The sequence below is a fragment of the Ovis aries genome, chromosome 26 (assembly GCF_016772045.2).
Source record: "Ovis aries strain OAR_USU_Benz2616 breed Rambouillet chromosome 26, ARS-UI_Ramb_v3.0, whole genome shotgun sequence".
Taxonomy (NCBI): domain Eukaryota; kingdom Metazoa; phylum Chordata; class Mammalia; order Artiodactyla; family Bovidae; genus Ovis; species Ovis aries.
The window spans coordinates 3,621,589-3,646,549 of NC_056079.1; the positions used below are offsets into that span (position 1 = coordinate 3,621,589).

General features: G+C 41.4%; 1 protein-coding gene across 1 annotated transcript in view; it reads right to left on the minus strand.

Moving 5' to 3' along the window:
• CSMD1 (CUB and Sushi multiple domains 1) overlaps nucleotides 1-24,961 on the minus strand; it is a 2,070,567-nt gene that overhangs the window by 1,319,797 nt on the left and 725,809 nt on the right. The window lies entirely within an intron of this gene.

Sequence of the window (24,961 nt, forward strand, 5' to 3'; positions counted from 1 at the left end):
TTAAATACACTTACACTCTGTATGCTAAGCCCAACATTTACTGTGCAGCCTAAACGAAACATCTGGCATTCTCATGTGAAGTGGTAAAACTTGAAAAGCGGTTCTCTGAGTGTGGACCTTACACTTAAAGCAGGAACAGAAGATCAAAATTATTCTCATAACATTAAAGCCTTATTATTATTTTTTTCCATTGTGTTGACATTGACTGTGATGTTGTCAAACCAACTGTGAATAAAGCTGCTGGTGCCTCTGCACAAATTAAGATGGTAGAAGCAAAGTGTAGAGATATTACTTATTGGATTCTTCAACACAGTCTCTCCATTATTGTTGACTCTGGCACGTATCTTAGTCTTTGGTGTCATTACACACGAAATACCTGTAGCTCTTCAGCTGCACCCTGAGCAAAGAATGCGGGTTGTTTCAAGGGAAAAACCTTGTATGGTTGTTTGAACGTTAAGCTTTGCCAAGAACACTTTTTATTTGAAACAAGAACTATGGTGATACAATTATTTGGAGTTGGGTACTTTGCACACATTTTCTTGAAGGTTCATCTGATCCTTTAAGGAAAATGACTGGTGATATTTTTACAGGTTAGTGCGAAACACGTGAGCTTCTAAAGGGAAGCCTAATGTTTTGTTATCAAGGCATTACCTTGTTTGCTGTGGGAACTTGACAGCCTCCCAGGCTGACAACTTCTAATGGGTGAGGTGGGGTTGGCACTGGATGGAGTGTTGTGGTTGCTGAATTAATGATGTGAGACAAGGGAAGTGTGACTCTGTGAACTTTTTTTTTTTTTTTCATATGACCAGTGCATGTTGTAGTCAAATTATGCGTGGACCAAGTGAAGTGAAAGTTGCTCAGTCATGTCTGACTCTTTACAAGCCTATGGACTATACAGTCCATGGAATTCTGCAGGCCAGAATACTAGAGTGGGTAGCCTTTCACTTCTCCAGGGAATCTTTCCAATCCAGGGTTCCAACCCAGGTCTCCCACATTGCAGGTGGATTCTTTACCAGCTGAGCCACAAGGGAATCCCCAAAGCATGGACCGAAGATCACTTCAAAGTTCAAGACAGGGGAACTTCCCTGATGGTCCAGTGGCTAAACCTCCCAATGCAGGCAGCCTGGGTTCAACCTCTGGGGTCAGCAAGCTAGATCCCATGTGACACAACTAAGAGTTCTCATGCCACAACTAAAAATGATCCCAGCACATTTTTGTGCAACTAAGTGCATCATGTGCAAATAAGACCCAGCACAGGCAAATAAATAAATATTAAAAAGACAATAACAACAGAGGACAAGACAGACCAAAACAATTTGAAGTACCAGAGTAGGAAATGTTTGCTGATACCATATTGAGATCACAGACAATGCAGGCACAGATACAGGAATCCAGGTTTATTTGCTGGAGTCAGCTGTTGGAGATGTGTAAAATGGGCTTCCCTGGTGGCTCAGATGGTAAAGAATCTACCTGCAATGAGGCGGAGACCTGGGTTCAATCCCTGGGTAGGGAAGATCCCCTGGAATAGGAAATGGCAAACTATTCCAGTGCTCTTGCCTAGAGAATTCCATAGACAGAGGAGCCTGGCTGGCTATAATCCATGGAGTCACAAAGAATCAGACACAACTGAGCAAGTAAGCACAACACATAAGGGAAAATAACCTGAAAATATGAAAAAATAGATATATATGTATGTATAACTGAATCACTCTGTTGTTCATCTAAACCACAACATTTTAAATTAACTACAATGTGGCATGCATGCTGTCATGTCCGACCATTTGTGACCCCATGGACTGTAGCCTGCCAGGTTCCTCTGTCCATGGGATTCTCCAGGAAAGAATACTGAAGTGGGTTGCCATTTTCGACTCCATAAATTAACTATACTTCAATACAATTTTATCTGTTTTAATTTCTGCCTGCATCACAAGGCACGTGGGATCTTAGTTCCTCAACCAGGGATTGAACTTGCACCCACTGTAGGGGAGGCACAGTCTTAAACACTGGGCCATGAGGGAAATTCCTCCATAAAATTGTAAACAACAACAACAACAGACATGAGCATTAAACAGTCCTGAGGCAGGAATTTGGAGAACTTATGCTCTAGGAGGATGTCTCTTTTATGCCGACATCTGCTCTCCAGCCACCATCTCTTGCCACAAGCTACCCATTTTTACCTCCAGTGTACACAGAAGTACAGAATAGAAACTAGATTAAAATACTCTTGCATGTCTCCAGGCTTCCTGGTTTCAGTTTCTGGATTGAGCACTTCTTTAGCTGTATGAACTCTGGCGTCACCAGCTCACAGTGCCTTAGTCCCTTCCTATGTAAAATGGGATCCATTTCAGCCTTTCTGTGAGAGTTCATAGAGCAGTGTTGAGGGCATTGCTAAAAATACTCAACTCCTACTAGTGAGATCATTGCTTTCCTCATAAATATTTAGAACATGCAGAACTGTCTACTCCGTGGATTTCACCCTCTTCCTGTATATCAGGGAGATAGCATGTTAAAATTCACAGTGCTGGCCTCCAACCCAATTCCAGGACATCAACAGTAGCCTTCAATGATAATCCATTCTTATTTAAGTAATCAAACTGCTCTTTGAAGTAATATGCATTCTTCCCCTTTATGCCTCATGCATAAGACCCATCAGAAACCTCAGTCTCAGACCTTTCCGGTGGGAAACAGATTTGTGGCTGCAGTTCTTGAACCAAATGTACTATCAGAACTACTCAGAGTATCACTAATAATTCAGAGTTACAGGGTGATCTAAGAAAAAATGGGAAATTAAGGCAGAGGTAGTGTTTAGGCACATCTGGGCACGGCCTGGACTCTCTCTTGTCGGATGAGGAGAGGACGTTGCTGATGCTGACGCTGGGTCAAGCAACTGTAGAACCTGATTTCACAAACACTTTCCTGAATGGAACAGCACAGATGCAGCATGCCTGCTCCCCTTGACTGGCAGTGGTGTAGGAAGAATTCTGCTTTCCAGATCCAGTCAAGCTATCAGGGACCTGGACTCCTGCCTGCCCCGCTAGGGTCTCCAGAAGTCGACACAGCTTTGCTGAGGCATGCCACCCCCGCGTCTCCACAGGGTGGCCATCAAGTTTCATGTAAGTGCAGCGTCCTTGGTGGTTTTAATCAGGAACATAATTGCCTGCAGTCTCTTCCAGCTCATAAGGCAACCCAACTGAACCCTTGGAAATCCCATCTGCACAGAAGATTCTACACGAATCTCCTCTTTCAACTGACTAAGCTGTATCTTCAGTCCTGTGATTTCACATGTATAACAGGTCACCTTTACCTCCAACCAAGAGCAGGTTTTGACCTAGCTGTGTCTGTCTTAGCTTGCGAGGGGGAACCCACAACTATGTCCCTTGAAAAAACTAAGCTGAAAGGCTGCTGAACAAATAATTAAAAGTGGTTATATGAGTGTTGACAGCTTAATGAAATATATATACATGTTCTTAAGTCCTCTCTGGGTTCATTAACAAAAATCATCAGGGGCTTGTTCTTCTATTCTTTTTTACCTTGATTTCACACTTTGTAATTGCCTGTTACAGGCTCAGTGTTTGTGTCCCTCACAAACTCCATATGATGAAATCCCCCTCCTGACATGGAGGCAGGAGGTGCAAGGGTATTCGGGAGGAGATTCAGGTCAGTGGAGATCAGGAGGATGGCCTCTCATGAATGGGACTGGTGTCCTGGGAAGGGTCCTGAGAGAGCCTGCAACCCCTCTCTGCTTCTGAGATGCCACCTGCAACCTGGAAGAGGATTCTCACCGACACTGCGTAGGCAGCAACTTAATCTCGAGGGTCCAGCCTCCAGAGCCATAAGCAGTGAATTTCCATGGCTTACAAGTCTATGAAATCCTCCTTAGGGCCATCCGAGCGAAGACAGTCCCTCCTGCCCAACTCCACGGCCCCTGTGCGCCACAGGTGCTGCTTCTGGTTCATGGCTCACTGCATGAGTGAGTCTGTCCTTGTGGTCCACGGTGCTCCTGACACTCCCTGGAAGGACATTTCTCCTTGTTTAACTCAACACTGCAGATCTCTACCAAGGGTGTCAGTTACTGTGTGATGGAGAAGCAGAGTGAATCTGATCCCTGTTTCTCTATGATGTTAGCTCCTGATGCACAAGACAGAAGTGACACAGGAAGGAAAATGTCCTTCCAAGACAACCTGGGCTTTCTCATCAGTGTACTCAGGTGGAGCCAGCTGGATGCCACCAGTTACACCTGCATCGCCTGGAGAGCATCCCAGGGCCTCCCTAATAATAGAAATGAGAAACAGTGCTGACTTCACAAGACTGCCAAGAGAATTAAATGAGAGAATTCATGTAGGGCTTTCAGTACAGACCTTGACATGTGATATCTGAGAAGTACTGTCTTCTTTCCCAACTCCTGTGTGTCTGGAAGTGTTTCCTAGAAAACCACAAGGCATGTTCTTGTCACCGGGGCTGATGACATGGGACCCCGCTTCTGTTCAACCAGGTGGATCAGCTTTATGAGGTGATATGACCAGAACCCTGAGTCTCATGCTAGGTCTACCTCAATGGCTAAACTTCACTTGAAAAATGGGAAAACAGTTTAAAAGAATCAATGTATATGCACCATTTATTATATTAAATAATATATGCACCATACACAGAAAGCAAACATATGGTACCACCTTTCAAGCTATCTGCTCACAAAAACATGGCGACACTGAAGATATATATAATGGATGAGAATAAAACCAGTCAGATTTGGTAAAACATCAAAATAACAAAAACAAACAAACAAAATAACCTCAAAATGAATGGAGCAAATCTGTTCCAACTGCAAAGCAGGTTCTGGAGAAATCTACGCAACCAAATACCATTTTGTGGGAAACACTCTAGCTCTCCAGCTTCCAGAAAACCGCTCTCACTCTCCAGGCTGGGCTGTAAGGCGCACTCCCTCAGGAGGCTGCCTCACATCCATCTGCCTGCCTCCCTCCTGCCAGGACGACTGTGAAACAGTCACAGAGCCTAACAGGTTCATGTCTCGTCAACGTTAAATACTTCTACATCCATCAGAATACCCCAAAGCAGCTGAAGAAGCTGTTCATCAGCAGGTTTCCCCTGCGAGCACCCCAAGGCCGCTAGCTTTGGGATCCCCGCCCCAGGCCTGAGTCTGGCCATCACGGCGTTTGGAGAAGCAGGACGCGCGGCTTCTGGTAGACGCCTCAGCTTCCCAGGCAGGATCTTTCACACTCTGTCCCGCGGTGGAAGCCACTGGGTGCCACCGTTGACGGTGTCTGGGGGGTGAGGGGTCGGACTTGGGAGGCTGTGTGGAGCAGAGGAGGAGAGAGCAGCCCCTGCCCGGCCGCGGCCTCCCCGGACTTTGACAAGAGAAGAACCCGCAGCCGGGCGTCCTCAGACCCGAGGCCTTGCTGGGCGGTGACCAGGCTGTGACTAGCGTGTGCCACACTGGGGCTCCCCAGAGACGGGGACGTCCACCTGTCCGCTGTGTGTCCCCGACTAATCTGACGCCCCGCCTAGAGTCGCACTCAGGGTTTTCCATAGAAACCACATGGAAACACAAATGCACCAAACAACTGCTGTGAGTCTAGATGTGTCAGGAGGAAGACACTGGCCTTTACAACTACTCCATCCTATACTCAACCTGTATCTAAGGATCATGTTTCGTGTGAGACACCCTCCTCACTGCCATCACTGCGAGTGAGAAAGAAAACAGCATTGGTGGGGAGGAGGGGGCAAGGCTCCCAGGAAAAGGAGCAGCTGAGTACAGAGTGTATGTTTGTGTGTGTGTGCGCGTGTGCATGTGTGAGCACACTTGCAAAAATGCATGTGTGTTTATGCCTGTGAGTGATACTTGTAAGAAGGAAAGCAAGATTTCCATTCTGAGGACCACAAATGCCATGGGTCAGAGACGGACATGGCATCACTGACGGGTGAAGGGCAGGGAAGCCTGGCTTGCTGCAGTCCACAGGGTCACAACGAGCTGGCCACGACTGAGCAGCTGAACAACAACAAGACATGGGCACGTGGGAATCACTACGTGATGACACACCAAGTCATCTGAACGTGGGGAAACAGATCTAACAATTCACAGAATGGGCAGATTGGAATGGCCTTTCTAACTCAAGGTTAGAGGTGGCATATTATACTAGATAGCATACTCAAAAGCAGAGACATTACTTTGCCAACAAAGGTCCATCTAGTCAAGGCTATGGTTTTTCCAGTGGTCATGTACGGATATGAAAGTTGGACTGTGAAGAAAGCTGAGCGCCAGAGAATTGATGCTTTTGAACTGTGGCGCTGGAAAAGACTCTTGAGAGTCCCTTGGACTGCAAGGAGATCCAACCAGTCCATTCTAAAGGAGATCAGCCCTGGGATTTCTTTGGAAGGACTGACGCTAAAGCTGAAACTCCAATACTTTGGCCGCTTCATGCGAAGAGTTAACTCATTGGAAAAGACTCTGATGCTGGGAGGGATTGGGGGCAGGAGGAGAAGGGGACGACAGAGGCTGAGATGGCTGGATGGCATCACCGACTCGATGGACCTGAGTTTGGGTGAACTCCAGGAGTTGGTGATGGACAGGGAGGCCTGGCGTGCTGCAATTCACGGGGTCGCAAAGAGTCAGACAGGACTGAGTGACTGAACTGAACTGAACTGATTATACTGCAGGAAAAAAAATTAAAAGATATTTAAAGTAAAATAGGTGTTTGAGGATTAGAGAAACCATCCTCCATATCACTTGAAAAAGGAGGACAAAATTATTTCTCTAGTTACAGAAAATACAGGACCAGAATTTAAGGAAGGTTGCTAACCATATCTATCTCCCACACTTTTGACAGGTTGCCAAGAGTGGCTGGAGTCATGCTGGGGGACATTTTCTTTGGCAGAATCAGACTCAACCATAACCCAGGTGTAAGTAGCAGCTTCAAATAAAAAAAAAAAAAAAAAACAATGGGCATATGATACAGATAATGCTCATCAACTTTGTCTACACAGCTACAGTTCTATTTAGATTTCTATTCTCTAAGTTCAATTTTACTTGTAGCAGAAAATTGTAGTTTGTAATTAAGAAAAGAAAATTTTAAAGCAAAGTAAAAACAAATACCCATCTGTCCCTATGACTCAGCCAGCATACTTCTGTCCTGTGTAATTCCAGTGGCTCACAATTTCAACAGAAACACTTCCAGTTCATTCTTCTCTAAAATTGAGAGGGATACATCCTCCCACAACTTACTCATTAAATATTTGTCATAATGTCAAAATAAGAGCTTATCTTCATCCTTGCCCAAAATATTATGATCAGAATAATGGAGTTGCGTTTGTTTTGTATAATAGGAATGACAGCTTCTAAATATGTCTGCTATAGGAATGGGCATCTCTTTTAATTGATATGGATTAGGATGATTTAAATTATCTTTAAATTGTTCTAAAATGTTTTATTAGAATTAAGATAAAGAGAAGACAAAAATAGCATTCTCAGGAACATATTCTAAGTGGTGGAGAAATGAATAATTATAGGGATAAATATATATTAAAAATCAAGAAAATTTAAAAACAGGATAATGAAAATTATTTTCCTTAATCTAATATATTCTTAAGTATAAAATGAGAGTACAAATCCATTATTTTAACTATATATAATAAATCATCACAATGAAAGTAGATGCCCTAAATCACGGCAGACTTTGGATCAGCAGAGCTAAAAAACATATTTTTACTTTTTCCCCCACTAATTTCCACAGGTTTTATTTTGAACCTGCATTTTCCTTACCCTCAAAGTACAGTATATTTTCAAATTAAAGCTAAAATACAGCATTTTATTTTTATGGACATTTTTTCATATGATGTGCTCTTTTTTTTCTGAAATTTTAGCCTCAGTATGGAAAATATCTCTATGTAAAAGGTAAATAATTTATCATTTATTGAATAGTAACATTCATAAACCAACCTAATTACATGAGTAGATAAAAATTAGACTAATTAGATTGACTATTTTAAAGTAACACATCAAAACGGTAGTATCTAGTTCTTATATTACATATATGACATACATAGTTTATAAAATAATTTTGAAAGTATTCAACATTTTTTTTTCAAAATCTCTGTGAAATTAAAAGGTTTATTTAAACTTGACTGTCATTCTGGTGAATGATTATTTCATATGAATGGAAAAGACACTTGTTTGTGCAAAAGCAGGGCAGCAATCCAGTGTCCACATTAAACTTCTTCCACCAAACAGCCTGTGAAAGCCATCATTTTGTTCATGTTTCTTGTGTGAATCCATTGTTACCTGGTTAGTGTAGAGGTTTAGGGACTTGGCAAGATTATTAAAACACCAGGGGCTACACATGGGAAAGAGAATATTTATTTCCCTGGCCATCTCACCAATTTCTTTTTCTTTAATGTACAAATTTAAGCCAGGTTGCAGCTTTTAGCAAAGACAGCCTTACTTATTGATGTAGTCTACCCTGCTCCCACCACCCCACCTTTTGAAGAATTTTTCAATTGAGTGGAATTTGCAATAACCCACTGTGAGACAAGTACACATTTCTATATCTTCTAGAGGAAGATATTTGCTGGGGGAAAAAAAAGTCTCTATTTTACTGACTTTATAGTCTTAATGTCATGCCTTCAGGCATCTTCATTACTGTCCAAATTGAGTTTTAAATGTATTCAGTAGTTTCAATGTGACGTCTTATTACATAAAGACATGAACTGACCTAAGCAAAGCTGAATGCTAAGAAACATCAGGTCATCTAGTATAAAGATCTTTTATTATACTTACAAAAGTGATGACATTGCTAAGATATACTGAAATAATTCTAAGATTGAAATACTATAAAATAAAACACATGAAGTCTGGGTTCCTAAAGAAAATATAAAATGGTCATGATTTTTTTTTCAATCAAGAACTTTATTTTTAGGGCAGTTTGACGTTCCTAATAATTTTGAGTGGAGAGTCCAGAGATTTCTCATATACTGTATGCTCTTCTCAACAGCTGCAATGCTTCCCATTATCAACATCCCCACCAGATGGCATCTGTGACAACTGATGGACCTACACTGATCCATCATAATCTTCCGAAGTGCACAGCTCAGGTTGAGAGTCACTCAGTGTTTGACTTTCTGTCGGTTTGGAAAACAGGATGTGTATGCGCATTCTCAATCGTGTCCGACTCTTTGCAATACCACAGACCACAGTCCACCAGACTCCTCTGTCCATGGAATTTTCCATGCAAGAATACTGGAGTGGGTTGCCATTTCCTTCTCCAGGGGATCTTCCTGACCCAGGGATCGAACCTGCATCTTTGTGTCTCCTGCATTGGTAGGTGGATTCTTAACCACTGAGCCACCTGGGAAGTGCCAAATGGATAATGACATGTATCTACCATCACAGCATTCGCCAACATAGTTTCACTGCCCTCAAAATCCTGTGTTCCTCCTGTTCATTCATTTCTCCCCTCCCCGAAGCCATAGCAACCCCTGATTCGTGTACAGTCTCCATAGCCTCACCCTTTCCAAAATGTTGGCCACTTAGAACCATGTGGTATGAAGCCTTTTTACACTGGCTTCCTACACTTATGCACTGCAGGTCCCTCTGTGTCTTTTCATGGCTTGAGAGTCTATTTCTTTTTAGTGCTGGATAACATTCCACTGTCTGGATTCAACTCAGGTGATGTATCCATTCATCTTCCTTGGGTGTTTTGCTAAAGATAATGTATTACTTCTTCAGACGGCTGAGGGAAATTGCCATGGGACCTGGGAAGCACTCCAGAGCTAGAAGGGGTAAACAGTCTACTTCCTTTAGGTCAAGGGAGGTAGAAACCTGCCCACAGGAGAGGCCTGCTCACAGGAGGGAGCTGTGTCTGCACTAAAATGGGCGCTCATCTGTAGGGAATGTGACCCTGACCTTGGCCCCCTCCTTTTCTCAGTTTGGCAGTCAGAGAGCAAGGATGCTCCCTGATTCTAGCCTTCAAGGCTGGGATCTCAGGGCTCAGAGAGATGCAGGGAAGGACAGAACAAATTTGAAGCAGCAGATAAAAACTAGCCAGCTCAAAGGCAAACATAGAGCTAAGATTACTCCTGTGAAATTCCTAATGTCTTATTAATAAACCAAGTCTAAATATATTCAGCCACTAAACTCCTGCATTATTTACCAAAGCCAGAACCAACTAGAGTTTAAAATAAATTAATTCTACAAAGATGTGGAAATTATCATTTACATGTCTCAGTATTTTTTTTTTTACTCCAATCTCAAATAACAGGATCCATGACAGAATAACTTGTTACCCCTTTGCCGTAGTTTCCAAATTAGAGATGATCAAAGAAGTGGCAGAGAACTAAGTCATTCTGCAGTGCCGTGTCTTGATAAGATACATTATTTCTATATACCACCAATATATAAATTAAAACCACCTCATTTGTTACTCAGGATTTTGTTCTATGATTTAAAGAGCTCTTTTATATATATTTAGGTACAGGTTTTTGCAACAGATCAGTCTTGTATGCATAGAACATAGAAGATAGAAATAAAGTAGATCAGTCTTCCTAAGCCGTGTTTATAGTCCACGTCCTAATCTTTCTTACCACATTTTGACTCAGTACTATTCTTGGTGATAGGAGAAGCTTTGGAGATTTGACATTTGATAAAGGGATGTTCTCTTAGCGCCTCCTGGATTGCTTCCCACCCCCACTGCACTCTTTCTGCAAGTTCTGATACCAGCGTCTTTTTGCACTGAGCAGATAGTGTGGCGAGAAAGTCCTGTGATAACAACCAGGATTCATATTTTGCATTAAGCTGTTGTAATCACTTTGCCGGCAGAACCACTAAGAGACCGCCCTTGTGTGGTCCTGCTACCAGGAAGGAAAATCAGGCAGTGACATCCACCTTTTGACCACCAGCTGGAAGAGGCCAGCTGCAGTCAGCACCCTGACCTCAGAGATGCTAACACATGAGAGGAACTGGGTATCTTAGAACTGATGGAAGAGGTTGTGTCCCTAATTAACTGTGTCCAGAGAGAGGTTTGGGCACCCCTCATATCCTTTTGGGAAATAGTAATCTCATTGCTGCTGCTGCTAAGTCGTTTCAGTCGTGTCTGACTCTGTGAGACCCCATAGATGGCAGCCCATCAGGCTCCCCGGTCCCTGGGATTCTCCAGGCGAGAACACTGGAGTGGGTTGCCATTTCCTTCTCCAATGCATGAAAGTGAAAAGTGAAAGTGAAGTTGCTCAGTCATGTCTGACTCTTAGTGACCCCATGGACTGCAGCCCACCAGGCTCCTCCGTCCATGGGAGTTTCCAAGCAAGAGTACTGGAGTGGGGTGCCATTGCCTTCTCTGTAATCTCATTATTAGTTTCCAAAACAAACTCAACTTGACAAAGACATCACTTCAAAGACTGCACAAGTCCCAGCTCTGCCCAGCAAATGTGTATGGAGGATTCTCTGATGGGGAGTGATCTAAATCCAAGACAGGTACTGACTCAAAGATCACCTTGACCAACACCAAGGAGCTGTCACTCCCTCCATAAGACAAACACCTTATCCAAGTTCACCCAGTGAAGGAAAAAGCTGACATTGGAAACAGGCCTGATGGGCCTCTCAGAATGACCTATGAAAACATCTATTCATATTTGTTGGTATAATAAAAGTCACAAATAGTTTTATTAAGACCACCAACTTAGCTCTGTTCTCATGCTAAGTAAGAAGCTGATATTTTTACTATGATTGCATGACTTTATGAAATTCTTTATCTGGTAATAATCACTGATAAAAAACCTCTAAAAATGTGCTTTCAGGAAATACATTGATTTACGGTGCTTAATTCTCACAGTAAATCATCACCTTTCTTGAAATAGTTCTAGGAGTGTTGTCTGTCCTTTCTTGTGCCCCTCCTTTGCTGTTATGTGTGGAATAAAAACCCAGGTAACTGTGCGGTTCCCTCTTATCTTAAATAAACTGGCCAGGATCATCTTCCATCTCATTTGACCAATTCAGCTCATTTTAACTCACGGTGGGCTCTCCTCTTTAGCTTAGTATCTATTTCGAGAAAAGCTGAGGGCAGTTCTCCCACCCCATCTCCCCTCATCTGCTGTCCCAACACAGCAAAATAAGCCCGGTCCTTTCCCAACCACTTGGTCACTGTCTCACGCTCTTCGGGAACAAAGTGGGCTCAGACTCACTGAGATGAACAGGTTCCTGAAATCATAAAAAGGAAACTTGCAACCAAGAGAAAAGGAACCCCTAAATGGTTGTGTTCTGTTTTCTCATTTGCAAGGAGAGAAATCTCCACCAAAACTCACAAGTGAAACAGTGACAAAGAGGCTGTAGTCAGCCCCAGGGTCAACTCCATTGTATCTGCCTCCCTGGGGCCACAGTTCCTGACTGGTCCCCAGAAGGACCCTGTTTGGAGCCTTGATCATAGATGAGAGACAGAGGATTTATACTCCACATGTCTGGAGTGGCCACAGCAGGAAGAAGTTTGTTGTCCAAATGATTACGGTTATGGTTACAGCTCAGGCATCTCATGCTGTAAACTTGAGCATGGTTTTTCGAGCACCACTTACTTACTTCCTAAATACGATAATGAAAAATAAAGGGTCACTGCCAGTGGGAAAGAGCATGGAATTTGGATTTATGGCCACAGGTGAAATATTTAAATATTTTCAAGAATCCCTTTCTTCTTCTAAAGATATTTGTTTTTACTGCTAAGCATCATTCACCATTGAAAGTACACAGGACAAGCACATTACTGTATAGAAAAGGCAGCTAAATTCAATTTCTATTTATTATGTTTCATTTATTAAGCAAATATTCATCAATTAACTAACATGTGAAAGACCCCATGCCAGGTGCCATGAACCCAAGGAACAGACAGAGTGAATTCCTAACTCAAGGACACACACCCCAGTGGGTATTTTTTACTATAAAAACTTCCAAACAAGAGCTTTATGCTGATGAAAAATGAATATGAAATATAACTAAAGTATTCATGCAAAAATATTTTTGGAGGAACTTCCATGTTCCCAGATCTGTTCTAGACTTGCAGGATATTTTTTTTTAAGCTCATCTCACGGAGCTCATAGTCTATATAAAGATGGAAATTGATAAATACTGAATATACAAGGCCCTGTAAGCCAGATGGTGTCATGAAAAGGATGAGTAATAAAGCAATAAGGATTACTGGAGAAAAGTAGTTGCACATTTAAATAGGGTAAGGAGCTTGGGTGATGCTTTAGGGTAATATGTGGAGAAGATCATCAAAGCTTTGCTTTTTATTCTGAGTGTGATGAAACATAAAGATACATAAAACAATCAAGAAAACATTTTTAAAATATAAGAATTATTAAATGAATAACTCAAAATTTACCAAGGATACATAAGGAAAAAGCCCTATAATTTAGGTATGGTATTAAGAGGGACATGATTTGAAAGCTCCTTTAACCTGAATCTTAAAAGAAAAACAAACAAAAAATAAATAAATAAACCAGCTAATCAATGTTCAACATCATTCATCTCTACTGGGCTGCTTCATCCGTATCATGCATTCAAAATTCTTCTCCTCTTCTTATTAAATCACTGTGCTCTGTAGTGAATACAATTCAAATTTATCCCATACTGACTGGAAGTCATCAGCTTATCTAATAGCTACAAACAAGCTACAAGTGGGTCACACTGATGCCTTATTTGTCAGGGCAGGGTGACAGATTTGGCAGCAGAATTCATGGCCTCCAAGATGACTCACCATTCAAACTAACACATAGTGGTTTTTTTTTTTTTTTTCCAGAAAAAAAAATACTTATTTTGATTTATGTAAATATGTCCAGAACCTCACCGCTATACATGTCAAATAAACTCACAATCAGGAAAAACAGATAACGGCAACTTTTTAAACGATATAAAATTAAAGAAGAAGAAATAGGGAGGGTCTGGTTCTGCATGATGATGCAGGGAGAGCCTGAACTCACTGCCTTCCAAGGACACACTGAACCACATTTCCTCTGAAAATACATGGCAACTACTGGGACAACTCCTTCAAAGAAAGCGGTCAACTGAGGAGGAAAAAAACAAACAAGGAAGCAAATAAAACACTGAGCAGGTAGGCAAGGCTGAGACACAATCTCACCATAAACCACAGCAGTGACCCATAATCTGGAGAGAACTCAAAACCCAGAGTTTCTCCAGGAGTGAAAACTTGGAACCGCCTACCAGGCAACCTAACTTTTAAGACTGAAACTGAACCTCCAAAGCATGTAGCTCTAAAAACCAGTGGGGTTCATATGTCCACCCCCCACAGGCTGCAGTGACCTCGGAAATGGCTCTTAAAGAGCTGGGATGTGTATCAACCTGCCGCAGTCCAGTGCAAAGCAGCAGTTTGAGAATCACCCAGACCTGGTGTGGGAAAGGCTCACCTGCTGACTATGGAGCCTGGCCCTCCAGGGCAGGCAGCAGTCCTGACCCAATTTAGGGACCAATTGGAGGTTCTGTGGGGACAGAGATTTGTGAGCGCCATTTTTTTAAAAAAACTCTAGTGCTCATGAATGGAAAGAATTAATATTTTCAAAATGTCCACACTATCCAAGGCAACCTACAGATCCAATACTGTCTCTGGAAAAATCCCAATGGCATTGTTCACAGAAATAGAGCCAACAAGTCTAAAATTTGTACAAAATCTCTCTCTCTCTCTCTCTCACACACACACACACACACACACACACACTTGTTTTAAACTATAGTACAAAGCTATAGTAATCAAAAAAGTATGGTATTAGCATAAACACTGACACATGGGTCACTAGAACAGAATAGAGAGCCTAGCAATAAACTCATGTCCATGTGGTCACATAAGTCAAAGGAGCCAAGAGTATATGATGAGGAAAGGGCCATCTCTTCAGATAATGGTGTTGGTGTTGGAAAGACTAGACAGCCACATACAAAAGAGATCTGACCAGTATCTTATAGCATATACAAATATCAACTCAAAATAGGTTGAAGGCTTAAATATAAACCCAAAGCCATAAGAGTCTAAGAAGAAAATATCGGCTGTAAATTCCTTGACATGCGTCTTTGTGATGATTTGAGGGATCTGCACAGTAATCAAAGGCAATAAAAGCAAACATAAGCAGCTGGGACTACATCAAACTAAGAAGCTTCTGCACAGCAAAGGGCACCATCTACAGGATGAAAAGGCAACTTACATAATGGAGAAAATATCTGCAAATCATATCAGATAGGGAAATGGAATGGCAACCCACTCCAGTATTCTTCCCTGCAGAATCCCATGGACAGAGGAGACTGGCAAGCTATAGTCCATAGCAAAGAGCTGGACATGACTGGCAAGCTATAGTCCATAGCAAAGAGCTGGACATGACTGGCAAGCTATAGTCCATAGCAAAGAGCTGGACACGACTGAAGTGACTTAAGATAATATTAACATATCAGATAAGGGGTTTCCTGGTTGGCTCAGTTGGTAAAGAATCTGGTTGCAATTCAAGAGGCCCAGGTTTGATCCCTGGATGGGAAAGATCCCCTGGAGAATAAAATGGCTACTCACTCCAGTATTCTTGCCTGGAAAATCCCATCGAAAGAGGAACCTGGATGTTTAGAGCCTATGGGGTCACAAAGACACAAATCTTATCAGATAAGAAATTAATATTCAAAATATATAAAGACATCATAGAACTCAATAGCAAAAAATAAATAAAATAAAATCAGTTTGAATTAAAAATGAACAGAGAAACTGAATACATATTTTTCTAAAGAAGACATACAGATGGGCAACAGGACCATTAAAAGACATTCATCATCATCACTAATTATCAGGGAAATGCATATCAAAACCACAATGATGTATACTCCCACACATTTCCATTATCAAGAAGATAAGAAATAACATGTGTTGGTGCATATGTGCACTGTTAGTGGGACAGTAAATTGGTGTTGCTGTTCTGGAGAACTATATTGAAGGTCCTTAAATTGAAAGTAGAATTACCATGCATGCATGCTAAGTTGCTTCAGTCATGTCCAATTCTTTGCGAGCCCATGGACTGGACTGTAGCCTGCCAGGCTCCTCTGTCCATGGGATTCTGTGGGCAAGAATACTGGAGCAGGTTGCTGTGCCCTCCTCCAGGAGATCTCCCAAACCCACCATGTCTCTTACATCTCCTGAGCTGTCAGACAGGTTATTTACCATTAGCGCCACCTGGGAATTACCATATAATCCAACAATTCCACTTCTGGGCATTTATTCAAAGAAAATAAACACACTAACTCAAAAATATATGCACCTCATATTCACCACAGCACTGTTTACAACAGCCAAGATATGGAAACAACCTAAGTGTCTGGATCCACAAATGAATGGATCAAGAAAATGTGGTATAATTACACAATGTAATATTACTCAGCCAGAAAGAAAAAGATGAAATAATGCCATTTGAAACAACATGGATGGACCTAGAGAGCATTATGCTAAATAAGTTAGAGAAAGACAAACACTGTACATTTTCACTTAAATGTAGAATGTAAAAAACAAAACAACAAGCTCCTAGATATAGAAGAAAAAATAAAAGCTAGAGGATTGGGAGCTTGAAGAAGAGGTGAAAGGGATCAAAAAGTATAAGTGAAAGTAGAAATCACTCAGTCGTGATCGAGTCTTTGTGACACCATGGACGGTACAGTCCATGGAATTCTCCAGGCCAGAATACTGAAGTGGGTAGCCTTTCCCTTCTCCAGGAGGTCTTCCCAACCCAGAGATCAAACCCAGGTCTCCCGCATTGCAGGTGGATTCTTCACCAGCTGAGCCACAAGGGAAGTCCAAGAATACTGGAGTGGGTAGCCTATCCCTTCTCCAGTGGATCTTCCCGACCCAGGAATTGAACTGAGGTCTCCTGCATCGTAGGCAGATTCTTTACCAACTGAGCTATCAGGGAAGCCCCAAAAAGTGCAAACTCCCACTTAAAAAAATAAATAAGCAATGGAATGGAATGTGCAACATGATGACTAATAATGTTTTACTGTATATTTGAAAGTTGCTCAAATATATTTGAAATATTCTCATCACAAAAATAAATTTTTTAATTATCTGTGTTGATGTGTTTCAACTAAACTTGATATGGTGATAACTGTGCAGTACATACAAATGTCAAATCATTAAGAGGTACACCTGAAATTAATATGTCAAGTATATATCAATAAAATATATAAATATGTTTGAATTCCACCCATCTCCTCTCCAAAAAGGAAGTACACATGAAAAATTATTCCACATTGAAAGTTTTTAAGTGATTTAGAGAGAATTAAAGGACATGTTGCTTTTCTCTAGGACCAAAAACTTTCTCTGAAAATTAGTTAGTAAAGGAGTATTTGGGGCTCAAGGAAATGGCAACCCACTCCAGTGTTCTTGCCTGGAGAATCCCAGGGATGGGGGAGCCTGGTGGGCTGCCATCTATGGGGTCGCACAGAGTTGGAAGCGACTGAAGTGACTTAGCAGTAAATAAAAGGTGCTCAAGTATTTTTTAAAAGTTTCCATTGACAGAAGCATCATTTCTTTCAGTATTTTCTACTCTTAGAAAATATAATGGAAAAAAAGCAACAATACTATTTATAATATTTACTTAACTATAGTCAAGTACTGAGCAAATATTTTTTTTAAGGCAGCAAGAATAAGCATCTTACCATCATACCACAGATATCAAAAATCCTTTATCTATAACTAAAACAACCCTCTCGGTTATATACTAAACAAGAAGTCATTTGTTGTGTTTCTTATGCTCACCCAATGCTAATTTTTTTTTCGGCATCTGACATCCTTACCACCCCTGAATTTCCCCAGAGACGCTGTAAAAGGAAATTTCTTCCTCATCCTTGCCTGCAGCTACAGTGGCCACGCGGCCCCTCAGGATGGTGCGTCGGGAGGAGAGGCCAGCTGGAGTGGACTCGGGTTGGGGGGGGTGGTCACTTTTCTAGGGAAGGTGAAACCCCAGCGGGTGTCTCTCCCTCCCTCTGCCTCCTTCTCCTTCCCAGCCTCCAAAAGCTATGACTGGAAAGGTGTCCATGAGGGACTGAGAAGGGGCGAGGAGAGAGAACCTGGAGACGCACAAGCCACCGCTGAAATGTGGGAACCTCCAGCGCCTAACATTAGAGACGCAATCCACACTTGTTTACACACGATACGCGTTTCCTAATGGGTGCGAGCCGGACATAAACTAATTCACATTTGGGAGAATAATCTAGTTGGGGTGAAGAATCAGATTTAAAGTTGCTTTACTCTAATTACAAAGGGCCCTGCATGCCAAGTTAAGGAGTTTTTTTTTTTTTTTTTCTCTTTATTAATGGGTATCATATCTACTGTAGAATGTAATAGATTATACAAGATATTGATTTTACACGTTAAACTGATTTCTTAGACACATCCGATTTGATTATCACATTAAGCTTGTGAAACCAACAGAGGAATTATTATCGTCCAAATTATATAGGAGATGAAATTCATTCCAAAATTGTGGACTTGCTCTAGGTTACTCAGCCAGTAAGTGATCAAGTTGTAATTCAAACTTCAGTTTTACCCTTTTAATTTGAGGGGTTTTACAGGAATATAACTTTCACTTTCCATAACACTTCCTCCTCACATATAGAATCAGATTTCTCTGACTTCCTTTACACCCAAATAGTGCTGACAGCTAGGAAACTTCTCCAATTTGAACCTGATAAACTTCTCCACGGGGAGAATCAATCCAGTGTTCCCCAGTTTCTTTGAAACCAAAGACCAGTTTTGTGGAAGACAATCTTTCTGCACACTGGGGGAAGTTGTGGAGTTGATTGGGGATGACTCACTTTATTTCCATTACCATTACATCAACTTCACCTTAGAGCATCAGGTATTAGATCCCGGAGGATGGGGACCCCTGAATTAGACCATTGACATAATATGCCAACGAATAAATATTACATTTAATGAATATCTTTATTCACACCTTAGCTGTGATTATCATTCAGGAAATCACTTGAGTTTTTGTCTCCAAATTCCAATTCCCTCAATCCTTTAACAGAACAAAACAGAAAAGGGTGCTTAATCCTTCTAAAGTATCCATGTTTCATAAGGAAATGAAGGGGGACCGCTCCTATTATCAAGTTTTAGTTTCCTAACTAATTATTGAATGATAGTGCCAGCTGTCCTTTAGGATCCAAGGGATAGTTATACTTCCCTGACTGAGGGTCATTTTCCAGCATAAGGGTATGTTCATTTTAAAGGCTGCATATGCCACAGTAGGTGCTCTGGCCACTGGATAAACTAATTGATACTCTACAAATGCGTGCTAGAATCTATTTTTAAAAGTCGACTTTTTTAAAAACCCAAGAATAGGGAGTACTTTTATAAGTGCACTCCCCAAAATGGAAGGGCACAACTTGTCTAAAGCTTAGGACTGAGCAAAACTGGCCATTTCCAATAGCTGGGAACTGAGCAGAGACAATCACCCACAGCTGAGAATTTTGGCAGACACAGAGCAAGGCAGTGACAGAGGTGTGGCCAGAGCTGGAGTCTAAAGACCCCTACAGCGACCCTAGTGTGAGATTAGCATACTACTTCATCAGCTTAAGTGAAAGGCATAATTTATTAAACAGGAAGTAAGCTACACCACTGGGCAGACATAATCACTGCAAAGTTAATGTGCTTTTACAGGCAGTGGTTTCCCTGAGGACAGCACAGTTTTGAAGAACACTTCAGAGTACCGGCCTTCTCACCATAAGGAAAGGAAAGGTACCAAAAAAAAAAAAAAAAAAAAACGCAGGCAAGATGGAAAAATTAACCTTTTAATACAGAATCCACTTAAGACTTCTGTTTGAAGGGCACGTGAAGAGATGCAATGTCATCCTAAAACCACAGAGTATGTGTTTATGCAAAATGTGTTTCCTGCAAAGAAAGAACGATCTCTTTCCTGTTTGGATTGTAAACAAGCTTTGAGAACGGATGAAGGTATTGACCTATATATATTCTGCATGATGAACCTGATACATGAAATGCAACAATCTGAGGAATGGTGTGCAATGCTTTAGCTTCACCATCATGCCCTGTGTAAGGCCCTCCAGCCTTTCTCCAGTGCATACATTCTCAAATGTTATCAGAACACTTATCATTTTATAGTCTTTTAACTAAACTGTATTGCAGAATCATGTTCATATTGCTACACAGTCACAGATAGTCCCTTAATGGTTTCACAGTATACATTCAGTATTACGGTATATTAAGGACATAACATAATTTATCGTTTTACATCATAGGACATTTAGGTGTCTTAGGATTCTTCATAATTGTGAACAGTCACTTTTTATTTTTAAATATTTTTAATATTGAAGACATCTAAGTATGCAATCTAAAAAAATGTATTTAGTTTATTTCAGTGCCTAGGAGAAACGTTACTTCAGTAAATTTGAAAACATCTTCAAGTTCTCTGATGTAAAATTCTTAAGTGCTCTCCAAAGACTGTATTCAATACACGACATCATGAGTAATATATAGCAGTGCCGTTGTACCACTGACCTTCTTAATTTCAGACACTAGATGATAGATATGAAAGGAAAAATGCCAGCCCTACTTTTTTATTATCACCATTTACATTGTCTTAACTTCTTTATAGTCTTAGTTCTTTAGCCTGAATTTTTCTTTTAATGCTGAATTCAAAGAAATATTGAATAGGTCAGAAATATGTCCAACCTCACTGTAAAAGTCTGGGCTATGAGGAGTGTTTTATCACTTCAACATTCCAAAGTCTTCAGTGTTTGTGAGAGATCTCATTTCTCTAAATATCAGTACCCAATGCTCTTCTTGGAATTTAATTATCATTTCTAAAAAAAAAAGAAAACAAATAACCCATCTCCCTATCCAGCCCTTGTATCTTCACCATCCTCTCCCTTTCCTTACTGGTCAGACTTCAGATCTGTTCAGTCTGATTCTCGCACTGGAGGGACCCAGATATTGACCATGTGCAGTTGATAGCATATTTACATTTAATAGTCTCATCTTCCCAAACCTCTTCCTCATGTGAACAAAGCCCCTGACCACCTCGAGTGGACCTGCTGTAAGATGATCCCAATCAGCCTTTTTTTCTTCCATGCTTCAGAGCCCCAGCCCATCCCTATGATCTTCAGATTAAGAACAACTCTGATCATCATTTTTCTCTCCTTTTGCAGAATCTGCAGTGATGCTTCCATTTTTCAGCATCGTCGATTCCACCCCAAGCACCTCTCAGACCCACTCTTCTTCCACTTGTCACCGTCCTGGTCCCATCCCCCTGACCTGTGCCAGCCGTGTGGTCTATGCCATCCCTCCCACCACCGCCTCTGCTGATGCCAACCTGAACCGCCTGTCTCTGCAAGGTGACTTCCTCACCGTCTCCTTGTAAGTTCTCACTTCTAGTTCTCATCCACAGCATGTTCTCCTTTCCTTGTACATAACCCTGCTCCCATATATTATTATCCACAGCTCAGTTACGGATCAACACACACTAACCACAAAGGCTGATATAAGACCCCAACACACACTAATCTTTCAGAAGCGAAATAATGCAGATCTACACGGAGGCACAAAGCTAGGAGATAGCACAGGGCAAAGCTCGGCTGTAATTGTTCTTCTATGACCATTCTCTCCAGGCTGAGAGGCTGTGATGAACATCTGAGTCCATGGATCACATCCTCGAAATGTGTTTGGACGAAACAAACACAGCTTACCTGCTCTACTGAGCAAACCATTCCAAAACAACATTTCTCCTGATGTAGGTTTGGGCCCTAGGTAGACAACTGAGTTATGAAATAAAAAATGTGTATAATTTTGAGTCCCCAGAACTACAGGAAATAGGATAGAATACAGGTCAAGGAGGGGAGCCTGTCAACTAGCAGCTTGATGCTTTGATAACCAGTGGGACCGAAAACCTATATGGGCAGCTACAGAGTTCAGCAAGGGTGGATCAGCATCCAGGTGACTTATCGAGTACACCACATACTGAGAGACTGTGACAAGATGATTTAGAGGCTTTGAAATTCAGGACAAAGCCCCACTGAGAAAGAGGAGAAGTTGAGTAGAAAGAGGGGACACAGACAGACAAGCGGAAAATGGTGCCAGGGCAATGGACCTGCTTCTCAGACCATGCTTTGAACTTTGACCTTTACACTCAGGTAAGTGACAAAAGAGAAAGTGTGTGGCAAAATAAGGAGCTGCATATTATTTATAGAAAGGAATATAAGGGTGTTTTCTCTAATACAAAGCCGCTCCTCTGAGAGTCAGGAGGTGAAGTCATTTTAAACCATATGTGCAGGGCATGGTGCGTGCAGTGCGTGTTGTGTTTGCGTATGGTTTTTGGTGTGCACGGTGTGGTGTGTGTCTGGGATGCACGCTTTACTACGTCTGCAGCTGTGTATCTGGGGGTAGTTTCTGGGACATGCCTGCCTGTGTGCCATGTGTAATGTCCAATGATGTGAAGAAAGCTTGAAAAATGTTTTCTTCTCAGTGGGGACCAACGTGAAAAATGGAAAAACGTGGGGTCAGTGCATCTGAAACCTTCCTTTCCATAGCGGAGATGACTTCCTCTTTGAAATATCTTACTAGAAAATGCTCCTCAGAGTAAAGAAGACAATTTTCTAGACAGGTTTCTGAAAGTTAAGAATTTTTTTTCTAAAAGAAATCTATAATAAGTTTCAAAAAATGTCTGGAAGCTTTTGGTATGTGCGTGTGTGTGTGTGTTATTTGGAGATGACCGCTCCACCCCGGCAAAGCAAGGCAGAATCTGAGACCAGCTGTCTGAATGCCATAACTGCAAAACAGCCACAAAGTCATAACGGACAAATAAGTATTGAAACTGGTAGCTTTCCCTCATTTGTAAAGCAATGGTATTTCACGGCTAATGGATCTGACAGTTGTATTACAGCTGGGAATGCAACATGGCAACAGCCAACCAGAGAACATCACAGATTCATTTATCCCTTCTGTTTCTTTCTTGAAGAATACCATCCATGTTCCTATGTGTCTGTATAGGCTGTAACTCTCCGATGTAGTGTTAAAAGAAATCCTAAAAATAAGGCGGGGGAAAAAAGCATAACAGCAAATGATTATTCACTTGATGCCAGTCTTCACATATATTTTGTTTCACCTGCATTTGTTTATATCATGACTAGTACTTTCTTGTATAGTTTAATCTATGCCAGGGAATACTGTGCACTCATGGACTAATTCAAAGCCTTTCCAATTATCTGTGGGGTTTCTGTAAAGGTTCATTTCTATGTGTCAGTTCAATATTCTGGTTAAGCGTAAGGCCTATAATTTTAATTAATGGACCAAAGTACTAATTATTCAGCTTCTTGAGACACAACAATTGCATTATTCATATAGCATGTTATGTTGTTTTACCAAGTGGGACAGGATTCCCTTAGAATAACTTGTGTTTATTGTTCCAAAGTTGTTTAGAAATGCTCTCAAATGGCTTGGAAATACAGAAAGGAAGTAAACCCAGGGTATGTGATGATAATGTAAAAATATGGGCAGATATAAGTATTAGTGAAAATAATCACTTTAATATTGTATATAATATCTAAATCCAAATTTTCAGATGAGAAAAAATGAAAATAGTAACTAAATTTTCTGGTATCAAATTTCTACACTACAATGCAAAATCACGTGTTCACACACAGACACATTATGGATCACACGCTCATATGGACAACTGAACTCTCAGTCACTGAGAAATTTCACAACAGTGCTCCTGTTTGAGAAGAGCTCTCTTGGGATAGTGTCCATCATCGATGTAACAGGGTTTCTAAGTTTACTATCTGGTAAAGTTTACCATTTGGTAAAGTTTACGCTGTTGCTCTAGAAGTTACAACATATGTGATAGTTTAATCAAGTAGCACAGTTGGTAAAGAATCTGCCTGCCAATGCAGGAAACGCAAGAGACGTGGGTTCGATCCCCAGGTTAGGAAGAGCCCCTGGAGAAGAAAATGGCAACCTACTCCAGTATTTTTGCCTGGAGAATTTCGTGGACTGAAGAGCCTGGTGTGCTCCAGTGCATGGGGTCGCGAAGGCTTGGACATGACTGAGCACACACACATGCACGTCTGAGAGCTCAGCATGCTTCAGAAACTTAACTCAAGGTGATGTAATTAAAGAGGGAAAGGTGAAATTTCCAGTGGTTCTGTCTGCACCAGAGTCATCTTTCCAGCCTGACAAGCTATGGTTTTTGTGGAAGAATGAAACCAAATGGATCCTTTCGCTGAGAAATTCAGCTTCTCTTGGATAGATAAAACATTCATACATGAACAGCCATGTAGAAAAAATATACTAGAGTGCATGTTCAAGTCACAAATATTATTGACAGTTTCTAACGGCAGCAGTAATGAGACTCCACAGGAGAGTTTCTGAAGTGGGTCCTGAATGGCGGTAGGAAAGGCTCGGAACCAGTCCTGCCTCTCCCCACCCTACCCCTGTCACCAGGTTAGAATGGCCAATACCATCTGCATCCAGGCAAGTACAGATACGAGAACTGGACCATAAAGAAGGCTGAAACCCAAAGAACTGATGCTTTCAAAATGTGGTGCTGGAGAAGAGTCTTGAATGTCCCTTGGACAAGAAGGATATCAAGTCAGTCCATCCTAAAGGAAATCAACCTTGAGTATTCATTGAATGAAAGGCTGAAGCTGAAGCTCTAACACTTTGGCCACTTGATGAGAAGAGCTGACTCACTGGAAAAGACCCTGATGCTGTGAAAAATTGAGGGTAGGAGGAGAAGGGGATGACAGAGGATGAGATGGTTGGATGGAATCACTGACTCAGTGAACATGGATTTGAGAAAGCTCCAGGAGATAGTGGAAGACACAGAAGCCTGGTGTGCTGCAGTCCACGGGGTCCTGGAGTCCGGCATTACTTACCAACTGAATAGCAGGAACAATTTTTCTAAGAAATGAGAACAGAGTCTA